Source organism: Carassius gibelio, chromosome A22 (assembly GCF_023724105.1).
Source record: "Carassius gibelio isolate Cgi1373 ecotype wild population from Czech Republic chromosome A22, carGib1.2-hapl.c, whole genome shotgun sequence".
NCBI classification, from domain to species: domain Eukaryota; kingdom Metazoa; phylum Chordata; class Actinopteri; order Cypriniformes; family Cyprinidae; genus Carassius; species Carassius gibelio.
Genome location: NC_068392.1, coordinates 2,895,690 through 2,911,465, shown reverse-complemented (window position 1 = coordinate 2,911,465; position 15,776 = coordinate 2,895,690). Strand labels below are relative to the sequence as shown.

At 41.8% G+C, this 15,776-nt stretch overlaps 1 protein-coding gene and 1 long non-coding RNA gene across 1 annotated transcript; both read left to right on the top strand.

Moving 5' to 3' along the window:
- Positions 1–15,776, top strand: part of LOC127942807 (uncharacterized) — a 230,112-nt gene that overhangs the window by 165,766 nt on the left and 48,570 nt on the right.
- Positions 12,958–13,685, top strand: LOC127942820 (uncharacterized). The gene is made up of 3 exons (XR_008149442.1): positions 12,958–13,077; positions 13,171–13,308; positions 13,405–13,685. It is a non-coding gene; the product is annotated as an uncharacterized LOC127942820 (long non-coding RNA).

The window sequence follows — 15,776 nt, the reverse complement described above, 5'->3', positions numbered from 1 at the left end:
AGGAGGGAGAGACTCTTTTAGAGTTCTCTCTTGTCCTGATGGGCCTCCTGGAGAGGGTGAAGCAGAGGTCACCGGTTATGTTGTCCAATGCAGAAACTTTGTTGCGCGATCAATTCGTGGAAAACGTCCTTGATAGTACGTTACGTCGTGAGTTAAAGCAATTGGTCCGTCGTCAACCCGAAGTAACATTACTGCATGTTCGTAGTGAAGCTATTCGATGGGAACGGGAGGGTTTGCCTGGGGGTACAAGAAGCCGTAGTCATTCCGTCCCCTTAGCCCATGGCTTTCAGTATGGGGTTCAAAGCAGTGCACCTTCACGGGTGGACCAACCCTCTCCGTCTGTAGAAATGAGTGAGCTTAGAGAGATGTTGAAACTGCAGCAGGAACAGTTAACTCGGCTTACTCAAAGTGTTGCTCAGTTACAAAACCCGTCACGCAGTGTTCGAGCAGTAGGTGGCCCTGTGACCTGTAGGAGGTGCCAAAAACCTGGTCATTTTGCGAGGGATTGCGATGGGGAAAGGGTCCCACCCCGCTCTCCCTCTGTCACCCGTCCTAATACTAGGGCTTTAGTAGGGGCATTCCCTCGTTCAGGTGCGGAGTCGGGAAACTAGTTCCCGCCGAGTTGTTGAGCCACAGTTCGGTAGGGGGCCACTCTGGCTCTGATATTCCAGGTAGAGGTGATTCCGTGTTGCAGTTAATGTCGTCTTGTCCTCATTTGATGGTGGTAATGGGTGGTGTGCCAGTTCCTTGTTTAGTTGACACGGGATCCATGGTTTCCACAATCACTGAAAGTTGTTTTCGGGAGCATTTCGAGCCTTGGGGTCAGGACCGTCTTAAGACTTGTCAGTGGTTACAGCTTAGAGCCGCCAATGGGTTGTCTATCCCTTACATAGGATACATGGAGTTAAGCGTTGAACTATGTGGGAAGTTGTTGCCAAAATGTGGTGTCTTGGTAGTCCGGGACCCTCCTGGTGGTATTTGTGCCCAGGCACCAGGTGTCTTGGGGATGAATATCTTGGGTCGTTGCTATCAGGAACTTTTTGGGCAGCACGGGCCTTCCCTTTTTGAGTCTCCACTAGTATCAGCTGTGCCCAAGTTAGTCTTTCAGGCGTTACAATATTGTCACCAAGCGAGTACTCAGCCTGCTTCTGGGAAGTCTGGTGCAGTGAGGGTACGTGGTCCTCGAGCAGGTCGTGTCCCAGGTGGCACCATTAAATTGGTAGCGGCCACCTGCTCTGAGCATTACTCTGACAGTGTAGTACTTCTTGAGCCCCCCGAGGGTGGGCTCCCCATGGGGTTATTAATCTCCCCAGCATTAGTCAGAGTGATTAGGGGTACAGTCTATGTTCCTGTGGTTAATGTGGGGACTACAGATGTTCTGTTGTTCCCTCGTCGTGTTATAGGCTCATTGACGAGCGTATCTGTTGTTTCATTACCCCCTGGGGTCTCAGAGGTTAAGCCTGGTACTGTCTGTTCTGTTTCTTCCCAGACTGGTGTTTCTTATGCACAGGATCTGCTGGATACAGTAGATTTGTCTCTTTTGTCGGGGGAAGATCGGGTTAAGGTTAAAGATCTCCTTCGGAAGTATCAGTCTGTGTTTTCCACTTTTGAAGGAGATTTAGGATGTACCGACTTGATCTCGCATGATATCCCATTACTAGATGATGTTCCTGTTCGGCAGCGGTATCGCCGTGTACCTCCAACTGATTATGAAGCAGTACGGGCACACATTAACCAGTTGTTGGAGACCCAGGTCATCCGAGAAAGTTGTAGCCCTTTTGCCTCTCCAATTGTGCTTGTAAAGAAAAAAGATGGGAATTTACGCATGTGTGTAGATTACCGCCAGTTGAACGCCAAGACGAGGAAGGATGCTTTTCCCTTACCTCGCATCGAGGAGTCTCTGGATGCCCTAACCGGTGCACGCTGGTTTTCGACTCTGGATTTAACCAGTGGGTATAACCAGGTTCCTGTTAGGAAGGGGGATAAGTATAAGACCGCTTTCTGCACCCCCTTTGGCCTATTCGAGTGGAATAGGATGCCATTTGGGCTCTGCAATGCGCCTAGTACCTTCCAGAGACTCATGCAACGTCTGTTTGGTGATCAACAGTGCCAGTCATTATTGTTGTACCTGGATGACATTGTGGTCTTTTCTTCTTCTGTCGAGCAGCACTTGGAGAGGCTGGAGGTGGTTTTGAGTCGACTGGATCGGGAGGGCTTAAAGGCTAAGCTGGAGAAGTGTGTGTTTCTTCGGTCTGAGGTGAAGTACTTAGGCCATGTGATTTCCTCTAAGGGGGTGGCTACAGACCCTAGTAAGATCCAGGCGGTGGCTCAGTGGCGTTGTCCGACTAATGTTACAGAGCTGCGCTCTTTTCTCGGCTTTGCTAGCTATTACCGTCGGTTTGTGGAGGGGTTTGCTAGGATTGCAGCCCCCCTGCATAAGTTAGCGGAAGAGTTTTCGAGTGCTAGGGCTAGGCCTAGGAAGCAAGTTGGATTGGGTTTTATGGCGGCTTGGAGCGAACTGTGCCAACAGAGCTTTAAGGACTTGAAGGATAAACTCACTACTGCCCCCGTACTTGCTTACGCAGATTTTTCCCAACCCTTTATCCTGGAGGTCGATGCTAGCCATGGTGGCCTGGGAGCAGTCCTTTCTCAGGAACAGGAAGGGAAAATACGTCCTATTGCGTATGCTAGTCGCGGTCTAAGGCCCACTGAGCGCAACATGTCTAACTACAGCTCTATGAAGCTGGAGTTTCTGGCGCTCAAGTGGGCCATGACTGAAAAATTCCGGGAGTACTTGTTGGGTAGTCGGTGTGTTGTCTTCACGGATAACAATCCCTTGAGTCATTTGTCTACAGCAAAATTGGGGGCCACCGAGCAGCGGTGGGCTGCCCAGTTGACTGCTTTTAATTTTCAGATACGGTACAGGTCGGGAAAAAGTAATGTGAATGCCGATGCTCTTTCCCGCCAGAATTTTCCAGAAGAGGGGCCATTGCATGCATTAGCCCCGGGAGCAGCAATACCAGCATTGCTGCAGCAAGTAGAGGAGGTCAGATCAGTTGTCGAGGTACAGCAAGCAGCTATCACTACTTTACCTGGTCCTTCTGGTGTTGATGTCTGTTTATTGCAGACGGAGGATCCAGTTATTTCGGAGCTCCTGCCATTTTGGAGGCGGAAGGCCCGTCCCAGGGTTGAGGAGAGGCAGGGGCTGTCTGTGGAGGCATTGAAGTTACTCCGCCAGTGGGACCGTTTTGTAGAACAAGATGGGACACTGTACCGTAGGGTTCAGTGCCCGGAGGGCGGAGAGGAGTTCTTGCAGCTGATATTACCATCTGTTTTGAAGACCGAGGTGCTGACACAGTTGCATCAATGTCATGGACATCAGGGCATTGAGCGAACTGCTGAATTAGTTCGGCGAAGGTGTTATTGGCCCGGGTTAGCATCAGATGTGGCCCGCTGGTGCCAGGAATGCGAAAGATGTCAGTCTGCTAAAGACACACGGCCAGTGGCGCAGAGTTTCATGGGTCATTTGTTGGCATCACGGCCTAATGAGATTCTGGCCATTGACTATACGTTGTTAGAGCCTTCGACCTCAGGGGTAGAAAATGTGCTGGTAATGACTGACGTCTTCAGCAAATATACTCTTGCTGTTCCTACACGGGACCAGCGGGCTGAAACTGTTGCTCAGGTCTTGGTCAATGAGTGGTTTTACAAGTTTGGTATTCCAGGCCGGTTGCACTCAGATCAGGGACGGAACTTCGAGTCCGCACTTATTCGCCAGCTGTGCGGCCTGTATGGAGTGGAGAAGTCTCGTACGACCCCTTATCATCCGGCAGGTAACGGTCAATGCGAACGTTTTAATCGGACTTTGCACAATCTGTTACGTACTTTACCAGTGTCCAGGAAGAGGAACTGGGTGTCATGTTTGCCTCAGCTTCTCTTCTATTATAATACCACCCCTCATCAAGCCACTGGTGAGTCACCCTATTTTTTGATGCTAGGACAGGAACCACGATTGCCTGTGGATTTCCTGTTGGGTAGGGTACAGGAACCAGTGGCTGGTAGTATACACGAATGGATTCTGGAGCATCAAGCCAGGTTGCATACGGCTTTTGAAGGGGCACAAGGGCGATTACAGGAGGCAGCCAAGCGACGGAAAATGAAGCATGACCAGCAGGTACGGGATGTACCTTTGGTGGAGGGCCAGCGGGTGTACCTGCGAGAATATGGTCATAAAGGTCGGCATAAGATCCAGGATGTGTGGAGTTCGATTGAGTATCAGGTAGTGCGGGCTCCTTCGGAAGGTGGTGGGGTTTATTCCATTGCTCCCAGGGACGATTTGAGTAAGGTGAGGAATGTACACCGTTCCTTATTGAAAGGGCGGGTACAGGGTAGTGATTTTGCGGTAGAACCACCACAGCAGCAGTTAGAGTTTAGAGAGGTGCCTATGCAGGAAGAGGAGGAGGAAGAGGAGATTGATTTGGTACAAGTAATAGCTGGTGGTTCCAATGTATTGAGCAGGCAGAGTGTGGTGCCTAATTCACCGGCATGCAACGAAGATCGGTCACCAGAGGGGGTACTAGACTTGGCTGATCCAGGGCTTATAGGTACCTCTGGTGAAGTAGAGGTGGTAGAAAGTCATCCTGCCCCGGTATCAGTTTTAGGGTTGGAAGTAGTTGAAGGGGTGAGACGAACAGGGCGAGTAACTGCAGGTCACCACTCCAACCTTCACCACCTCCCTCGTACGGTGATCGGGACAGTGGCTTCCGGGTCTAATTGTATAGGGGCTATTTTTAGACCTTGGAATTAAGGTGACGGGGTTGTTATTGGCTGGTGCATCGTCGGGTCGGCGATGCAAAAGCTGAGGGGGGTAGATTGTGGTGAATACCAGTTCGCCGATAATTAAGCGGTACCTCAGTTGGTATAAAAGCGGCATTTCCAAGCATAGAGGCACGTCATTTGATTGCGTCACGGCGTTGCTGCCGCTTCCGGGATTCCACCGCTCTGAGTTGGAGCTAGAGTTGGCCCGTGGGAGTTTATATGACTGTTAAAAAGAAGGTTGATCTTCCTCGTGATGTTATTTTGACAACTGGAAATAAAGCGACCATATATGTGTGTTGGACAACAGACTGTAGGTGATTTGCTTCTCCCCGGATTCGTGATCAGCATAAGGGCGATCTGGGTGCACGCTTAATTAGTGATATCTGAAGTAGCCATTCAAGAGGCATGCTTGACGGCATGGCCTAGCCGCGACATTGCTGTTTTGCTTTAGTTTCATTTTTTGATTTCTTCTTCGTTTCTTTCGGTTTTTTGTGTGAATTGTTATATTTTTGGTTAAATTCGTTTGCCTGTAACATTTATTGATTTATTTTCATTTATTTTGTTTCTTTTCATTCTTGTCATTGTGTATTATTCCTATTGTTGCTTATCATTTTTCCTTATCTTTAAAAAATAATAATTATTTATTATTACCACTATTATTCCTGCGGTTATTGCTGGTATTTATTTGGTATTTTGCTTTGTATCATTTTTTTTTCTGTTATTAGTTTGTTAATTGAGCAGTAATCAGCCCAATGCTGTGTGTTTTATGTTTAAAGAAAAAATGTTTATTCTTTCTCTTCCCTCTTTCTTTTGACTTAGGAGTGGGGTGTATCAGAGTGGCGGCTATCTAGGGTGTGGAGGTGGTCTTTTGTCAAAAGTGTGGGGTGTAACTTATGTTTGTAGTGTAATTCCACTAGAGTGTCTTTTGAGATTGAAACCCACAAGGGAAGGCTGCTTTAATTTGGGCTGTTGTGATGCTCCATGTGTGGCCGACCCACTTTCTGAGACACCCCAGTTCTATGATGTAACCTTTTGAGTTAACCCTTTTGATTTAGTCCTGTTGTTTTATCGCTTGTGGCTCTGGCCATTTATTCTGAACTACTTGTGTTCATTTTGGTCATTTTTACCTTTATGATAATAAAGCTGTATTCTTATATTGATTCACGCCTCATTGGTGGATGCTCTGTGGGAGCGAACGAACCGGTGTGCTTTTCTTTAAGTGTTATTTTCCCCAGGCGTTTAGCCAGGGGTGGCGTAGTCGCTACTACTGATAATTAGAGCTCCGTTACCACTTCCCCTCAATGCCACACGTATATGGACCCTTCTTTTGAGTCGTAGGTAAGATTCGGCTCAGTCAGCAGGCATATAACTCGACGTGACACGAGTTGCTGCTGACCTTATTTCAGAGTAGTGACCTATCTCCAGTTTAAACCGAATATTAATTAGCAGGCATGGTTTGTTTGCACTCCTGGTCTCCGTCTCAAGGCGCGGTCACACTAGACTTTAAACATGCGAAATTATTTCGAACGCCACTGCGAATATGGGCGGGAGCAAGATAAAACAGTCTCCCCTCAATTATCACAAGATGGATTAATATGTGCTTGCTAGCACTGTGTCTTTTGCAACGGCGTCGAAAGCGTTTTATTATATTGTAACGTTACTCTGTATCTCTCTATAAATATATACACCCTAAAGGGAGGAGGGGGAGAAGAAAGAAAAAAAAAATTATAAAACGTTGTCATTCCAATGTATCACCTGTTCCCGTCGACACTAAAAACCATGCAGCTTCTTTTCTTTTATAAATATTTTAATATATTATAAAATAGGATGCTGCGCAACAGCTAAAGTTATATAGCGCTTCCTTTTTTGAATTTTTGTACAGAGAGGTAATGCAGCAATGTATCGCTCTTCTACTGGTCCACATCCTCACGTTATGCAAATTCCCTGGTCAGAGTTCACCAAACTTGAACTTTGGAACGCAGCAAAATGCAAAATTTTTCGCATAAGCTTGCGTTTCCGGTCCGACGCATTCGCATGCGTATGAATGGAAGTCAATGGAGAGAAAAGTGCAGTGTGACCGCCCATCACTCATAGCTAACTAACGGCTGGAGGGGCGCGTTAAGTAGGTTCTGCTCATGCTGTCAAACTGACGTCATCAGAAAAATTATTCGTTACAGAGTGGAAATGTTCAGAATTTGATAAGATTACTAAGACAATGTTTAATTGTTTACATCAAGATTAGCAATGTATGCTAGTAAGCTTAAGTCAATTCGATTTATGCCTATTTTAAACTTAACCTCTGATACCTCAACTTAATAAAAAAAAAAAAAAAAAATTGGGGAGTGACAGTTAAGGGGTTAAGCTACAATCAAGGCTTGTTTATATTCGCGCATCTACTGGTGTTGGTTCATCACTCTTACTCGGCTGTTGCGACTTTCACTTTACTCTTTTAGACTTTCAGACAGCTGTGCCCTCAGCCAACCCGGATTCTTCAGTCTGCCCTCCGTTAGCAGACATAATACTAAACGAAGTGCTTACGTCAGCTGGAAATCACATTTCTAAGGCGTCGCTCCCTCTACAATCAAGCCTACACGTTTGCATGGTCCGCTTCTAATGTTTTTCCTTCCAATTTTTGCATTCCTATTCTAATTTCGACCGTTGCTCCTTTCTTGTCTTTAAAAAAAAAAAAAAATCGCAATCTTAATCTCTCTATTCGCAGACTCCTTGCCAGCATCTAATCCACGCTAAATTTTATAATCTATTTTTCAAGCCTTTTGGTTATTCAGTTCTATTACTACTTGAGGGGTTAGCTAAATCTTCCAACAAATTAAAGACAAATGTCTGCCTATTACCCTGCCCATATTGCAAAATTAATTACTTCCATCTGCTACGGCCTTCCTTCGAAGTACCTCAATATTCTTCTCGAGGCAGTGTTTATCTGCCTTCTACAGGTTATGCTTCCTGGGGAATTCACTTCAAACCAATCAATTTGATCCTGCTCGCGGCATTTCCTTCAGATCTATGATTCGGACCAAAAATTCTTCACACTCTCCTCAAGCACTCAAAAACCGATGTGCAAGGTTCTGGTGTCACCTTAACAATTCTAAAATCAATAAATCCTGTCCCTTCTCTGCATGGTGAAATTTCTTAAAATCCGACCTAGAATTTCTAAAACGCACCAGCTCTATTTTTCCTAACGGAGCACCCCTTTCCAAGGCTGTTTAGAACTCACTTAACCACTGTTCTCAAAGCTGCAGTCTATCTACTGGCCATTCATTCAGAATTGGGGCAGCTACTTCAGCAGCTGAATGAGGGATCTCTACATCAGCTGTTAAGATCATGGGCAGATGGTCTTCCTCATCATTTGAATCATACATCAGACCTGATTCAAAACCATTATTGAAGCTCAGCAAGCTCTCCTGTAACTAATCAGGTAAATTCATGCAATTACTGGTGGTGGTGTTACTATATCTGTATGGTCTATCAAGGCCTGTACATGTCTGGCCTTTGTGGCTATTTCTGTATGGTCTTTCGAGGCCTGTCTGTGTCTGCCTATCGTGGCTATTTCTGTACAGTCTATCGAGACCTGTCCGTGTCCGGCTATCATGGCTATTTTTCTGTACGGTCTATCAAGGCCTGTCCCATGTCTGCCTATTGTGCCTGTGTGTGTTTGCCTATCGTGGCTATTTCTGTACGGCCTATCAAGGCCTGTCCGTGTCCGGCCATCATGGCTATTTTTCTGTACGGTCTATTGAGGCCTGTCCTGTGTCTGCCTATTGTGGCTATTTCTGTACAGCCTATTGAGGCCTGTCTGCGTCTGCCATTGTGGCTGTCTGCGTCTGGCCTATCGTGGCTATTTATGTACGGTCTATCGAGGCCTGTCTTGCGTCTGCCTATCGTGGCTGTCTGCGTCTGGCCTATTGTGGCTATTTATGTACGGTCTATCGAGGCCTGTCTGTGTTGGCTATAATGGCTATTTCTGTATGGTCTATCGAGGCTTGTCCGTGTCTGCCTATCGTGGCTGTCTGTGTCTGGCCTATTGTGGCTATTTCCGTTGGTCTATCGAGGCCTGTCCGTGTCTGGCTATCATGGCTATTTCTGTACGGTCTATCGAGGCCTGTCTGCGTCTGCCTATTGTGGCTGTCTGCGTCTGGCCTATCGTGGCTATTTATGTATGGTCTATCGAGGCCTGTCTGTGTCTGGCTATCATGGCTATTTTTCTGTACGGTCTATCGAGGCTGTCTGTGTTCTGCCTATCATGGCTATTCTGTATGGTCTATCGAGGCCTGTCTGTGTCTGCCTATCGTGGCTGTCTGCGTGAGGCCTATCGTGGCTATTTATGTTGGTCTATCGTGGCTGTCTGCGTCTGGCCTATCGTAGCTATTTATGTTCGGCCTATTGGGGCCTGTCCGTGTCTGCCTATCATGGCTATTTCTGTTGGTCTGTCGAGGCCTGTCTGTGTCTGCCTATCGTGGCTATTTCTGTTGGTCTATCGAGGCCTGTCTGTGTCTGCCTATCATGGCTATTTCTGTTGGTCTATCGAGGCCTGTCCGTGTCTGCCTATCGTGGCTATTTCTGTTGGTCTATCGAGGCCTGTTCGTGCCTGCCTATCGTGGCTGTCTGTGTCTGGCCTATTGCGGCTATTTCTGTTAAAAAACTTAAGAAGTTCAATCTAACGTCATTATACTGGTCATGCTAACTCTTTTTCTATTTCTTCCAGGAACCTTAGGATTCACAACTGGTGGGTATACTTCATCTATTTTTTGGGGGGGGAAGGTTGGCCCGTCTGGAGGTCTCATAATCCACCTAATTTTGGGGGTCTGCTGTGCCCCTGCCTTCGTCTTCAGGCAGGAAATGCAGATTCGCTACCCTCGGATTACGAACCATGGACTTCCGCCAAAGAAATTTATAAATGTGCTTGCTGAGCTGTCAATAAATGTATGCTTCGTACATTCCTCTATCTCCCGAGTCTTTCTGGTAGAACTAAAACCTGAGGAAATATTGTAAATGAGGAAATCTCAAGATGGGATGTTTTATCTACCGAATCTGTAGATTATTTAAGAATGAGATTTCCCATTCACAATATTCACAATCATTTGTCACTCGATAACTGTGATAATGAACCAGGTAAATAAAAAATTGTAATAAGAAAAAATAAAAGCATGAAGTTAGAATTTGCTCAACAGTTAAAACTGTCACGTATGCTGCCTCTTGCTAGCTGAAGTATGATTGTTCAAGGAAGTGCATTGTGCAGCTACGTTGCAGTATGGACTTTCTTTCTAAATGCTGTATTGTAATATGATTTATCTTATCATAAGAGAAATGATGCTATGCAGTTTGGTCTAGAAATAGTTATTAGCTTGGCCTACGCCTTTAAGATGTTTTTACGGGCTAATATTAAAACTAAAGATGGATTAATTTGCTTTAAGGAAATAAAAACTGCAGAAATTACTTCATATGAATGTGTTCTAATAGAGGTTGCTATGAAAGTGAAATGTCATACTTCCTGTTTCCATAGCAACCTGTCTATGAGTGTGTGCATTCGGATGTGTGTGTGTTCACCGAAATAAATCATGAAAAAAGGACGTGTTGTTTTTGTGACTATATAATGTTATGATTTGAACACAGTCATTTCTGCAGTTCAAGGTGAAGACTATACACTATTTACTTTTACTATTTTGTTATTGTTTGAATAAAGCGAAACCATTTCATATGGTGATGCGTTTAACATCTTTTAAACAAGTCTCTGAGTAATTTATTAAGAGTAAAGTTATGATTTTATTTTGTTCCTGATCCTGTATTATGAACTGGACTCTGGTTGGAAGAAGTACAGAAGTCTCTCCTGCATCTGATTAATAACAGAGGTAAGAGCGATAGTTTATATTACATTAACGTGTAGGAAACAAAGATGTGAATAGAGGTTTAATGTATACTTCTTTAGCCAGAATAAAATAAGACAAATGGTTGGCTTTGTTATCCTCTCACACCAGACATCAAGCCGATCAAACACTGCTTTAAACACTCGTATCTTCTCTAGTCTCTGATCATATCATGATTCAGTTTATTTCTGTGTAAACTAACACCATTGATCAACAGGAAGTTGTGGGAGACTAGAGCTAAACGCGACAAAGAAAGTGTGACTAAATAAGAATTGAGCTGGAGGACATGGTTTAACACTTTCAGCCGACAGTTTCTCATGACTTTACTACAGATCAGTCTCTCATCAGCTCATCTGTCATTTTATTACTGAACCAGTTCTGAGGAGTTTGTCTTCATATTTGTGAACTGAAATCAATGAAGATGTTTCACAGATTCTGGTTCTGTTTGTGTTTCTTGCGTCTGGTTGGTGAGTTTAAATAAAATTTTTATGGCTTCAGTTGCTTCTGTTCTGGTAGCATGTAATAAAACTCTGGATAATTTAGTTTGAGAGGTTTAATATTCACTATTATTCTCATAGAAATAAGTGAACTGTGGTGAGATCAAGTTTGAATTCAGATCTAAATTCAGGTCTATTATGAAATTATAAAATCAAAGCAATATGAAGCTTAAATACCCAACAGTGTTAGTTTGACATTAAAGATTAAAGTAAAAGTGTGACCAAAAGTGATGTCCGCAGGAGATTGGTTTGAGGATTTGTTTTTAATGACTCTACAAGTTTGATTAAACCATCATAATGAGAGGAAAGTGTTATATATCTTTAAAAAAGCTCTGTTCTTCAGGTGTGTTTGGTGAAACATTCGTGAAAATTGGACATTCAGTCACTCTAAACTCTGGTCTTTCTGAAATGATGGATAATGATCTGATTCGGTGGAAGTTTGAAAACAGATTAATAGCTGAAATCAATGTGACGGCCGACAGATTCTCTGTATATGAGGATGTTCTTGACGGGAGATTCAGAGACAGACTGAAGCTGGACAAACAAACTGGATCTCTGACCATCACAAACATCAGAATTGAACATACTGGACTTTATACAGTATATAACAACACTGTGAGCAAGAGATTCTGGCTCTGTGTCTATGGTGGGTTAAATAATTGTTTCCGGTGTTTTATATTTATATCTCACGACCATTTCGTAAGTATTTTACGAAGTGGCTAATTCGTACGAATTTGTAAAACCTCACTTGTACGATTTGACACGATTTGTCTATAAACCCCAGTGTAAGTGATTCATACAAATTCAAATGAATTATGCAACTCGTAAAATATGTATGAATTGCCGTGAGATGTTTCTGGATGTTTCTGATTCTGATGATCCTTACAGAATCAGCAAAAAGATACAGTTATTAATCCAAACACCATTTCTGTTCTTTTATGATGTCATTCATTTCAGATTTAAACTTCAAACTATTTACTTTAGTAAACCATTAAATAACACTCTCAATCTGTGATGAACCCTGTTTCTGTTTGTTCTCTGTGTGTTTGTGTTACAGATGAAATATCAGTGAAGGAGGGAGATTCAGTCACTCTGAACTCTGATCTTACTGAAATAGATTATGATCGGATTCTGTGGAGGTTTGAATACAGTTTAATAGCTGTAATCTATAAACGGGCAAACAGTGTCTCTGTATTTGATGATGTTCTTGACGGGAGATTCAGAGACAGACTGAAGCTGAACAAACAAACTGGATCTCTGACCATCACAAACATCAGAACTGAACACGCTGGACGTTATGAACTCATGATCGATCCTATGAGCAGAATGAGGAAAACATTCTTTCTCAATGCTGTCAATGGTGAATTAAATATTTGTTACACCTTTTTTATTTTCTCATCAGATACAATATTATTTTTTGTCTGTTCTTTTGTTTAACATTATTATTTAAAAATTACATTCTAAACTAATTACTTACATAAACAATTATAAAGTATTTTTACTGTACTGTAACTTGTGACAAACCCTCTTTCTGTTTGTTCTCTGTGTGTTTGGTGATACAGAAGAAATATCAGTGAAGAAGGGAGATTCAGTCACTCTGAACTCTGATCTTACTGAAATAATGAATGGTGTTACGATAAAGTGGAGGTTTGGAGATGAAATCACTTTATTAGCTGAGATCAGTAGAAGGGTTGATGGATTCTCTGTATTTGATGATGTTCTTGATGAGAGATTCAGAGACAGACTGAAGGTGGACAAACAAACTGGATCTCTGACCATCACAAACATCACAACTGAACATGCTGGACGTTATTTACTGCATTTAGGACCAAAACATTTAAATCTAAACCTGTCATTAAAAGCTTTCAGTGTTTCTGTCTCTGGTGAGAAGAGATCCTGTGTCCTGTTCTTCAAATATTCTTGATATTAATGTTTATTGACTGATCTGATCTCAGTTTGGTGTTTTTATTCCTCAGACTCTGTCCACTGCTGTGGTTCTACTGAAGCTGTGATCCGATTGGTCCTCTCTGCTCTGGTGGGCGTGGCTACTGTCATTCTTCTGGCTTATGACATCAGAAGAACTGAACAAAATCAACCACAGATTCACACATCAGGTGCATGATTGATGATGTAATTTCTCAAAAAAAATGTTTTTGCATTTCTAAATCTTCTTTTATTAATTTATGGCTTTATATGTTCATCATTTTTAGGTATTGAAATCTGAAGGAGACGCTGAACTTTAAAACTTCTCCAAGTGTGTTTTGTGTTGTTTGATTAATAGTTGCTTTACTTGTATGATTCATTATATCAGGTTTTCATATTTGATTCAGGGTTTAAGGGCTTTTAAAATGTAATTCTATAATAATGTTTTTATTGTACAGATGCAGTTTAAAAGCTTGTTGATTATATTTCTCTCAGATAAGACTCTGATCTCACTGTACTATTCATTTGTTTTCTGTATTTGCTTGCCTTTATCAATAAAGTTTTCTCACTCTGAGCTTCAAGAGTCTGTTTATGTTTTGTAGCATTTATAATATCGAGCGCGTCTGGAGGAATACAGAAGTTCAGAGCGCAGTGTGATGATATCAAGTGATTGTGAATGTTACTCTAGGAAGACACTAGATGACACTGTGTTCAGTGAATATATGTTGGATACATGGCAATTAAGAAAGAAGAAAAGACAAACTGACGTTGTGTTGATAAGATGAATAAAGACAGAGTTTTATTTCCTATTTGGGTTTATGCATATGCTGTAAGATCAACTGGTTTTTCCTCCCAAGGCATTGTTATATGCCAGTGTTTCCTGTCATAGCTGTGGAAATATTTGATTTTAAAAACAGTATCATAGCTATCAAACTATTTATTTTTATGATTTTAAACTTGTATTTAACCAGAATGCTCCGAATTTAATCAGAATCAGATCTCAAAGTAAAAAAGATGCTAAAGTGTGATTTTGTTTTAGATGATAAATGATTATAATCTTAATTTAAGTGATGAAGGCTTTTGAAAGTCTTGTTGAAAATCAGTGTTGAGTTCTACTGTAAGCTTAATTCTGCCATTTTTGAAAACGAATTTTGAAAATATTTACAATTTAGAAATGTAATCAAATGTAATCTGTTACATTACTTTAATAAACCATTTGAAATAGTTACACTACTTATTACATTTGAAATAGAGTAACCTGTAACATTTCCAGAGTAACCTTCCCAGCACTGTCTAACAGTAACATCACAGAAAATCTTCTGCAAATCAATGGTGAAATAATTGTCAAAGATTCATGTATTCAATCAGTTTCCATTCCCTTTTGTGTAGTTATTTTCACCTTATGCTGTTGGATTTATAATTTTAAAAATCACTGTTAAGACATTTAATAAAAATACTTTGTCAAAGTCCAGCACAGATTTGTATTGAAGTATGAAGAGTATGAAGAGTTTAATTTTCTGAGCTGTCCTCGTTTTAATGCATTAACTGTCTATAACAATAATGATCTGATAAGACTAAATGAATGAAGAAATGAATATTAATAATATTGAAGATGATGTTGATGATTATAAAAAAAATGAATGTGTTACTTTCTTTTCTTGAAGTATGAATGAAACGATTCAAAATTAAATTGATCACTGCAGCTTTTTAAAGAGCAAATTTTGTTTGGAAGTATGAAATAATAGTAGGCTACATTTCAATCAGTTATTTTATGGGTTATTAAATCAGATATAGAGAAGCAGAGTAAAATGACATTAATTTGAATGCATTAGTGAGAGCGTGATTAGGAGTAAATCAGTCACACAGATGTCTGTCTGTGCAGTGTCTCTCTATAATGATCCTTACAAAAAAGAACCATGGTTTTATTATAGTAAAACTGTAGTAACCTATGGTTTTTTGGCGTATTGACTACCATTTGTAGAACCACAGATTTACTACAAATACTATGGTTAAACTATGGTTAATATAGCAAAACCATGGTTAATTTGTGGTTACCATGGTTTAACTATAGGAACTATGGGTTTTTTTGTTTTATTTGTAGTAAAACCATGGTTAATTTTCATAAGGGGAAGCTGTGGATTTTGACTACTTCAAAACGACAAAGAAATTTCAGCTATAACTTTTCTGTTTCTAAGCATTTTTATTGACAAATGATGGGGCAGCGTTAACAATTTTTTTGTGTGTGTGAGTGATCCGTTATGTGTCTGTACATGTGTGTGTGTGTGTGTGTGTGTGTGTGCAGTACAATCCTTGTAGGCAGAACTAGTCTAGAACGTCTGTAGTTACAGCATTAATTGTGCCAGTGATTGAGCATTAATGGAGCACTCTGAGAGTGAGGGAAATCCAGAATCCGATCTTCAGAAAATCCCTGCTTCAGTCAAAATCACACTGTTCCGCTCTCAATGCACTTTGATCCTGTACGCTGCTTTGGGGTGGCATCTGAATGACAACATAAAGTGTGAGTGTAAAGGGTGTTAAAATGTTTATTCTATAATTAATTGAAAACTGATACCTCCCTATTTTTTTTTTAATGTGAACACCAATAGTTCAGAATCAGTTCACCGCCACGCCAGCGGATGGCGCTTGAGCGCTCTGTGAA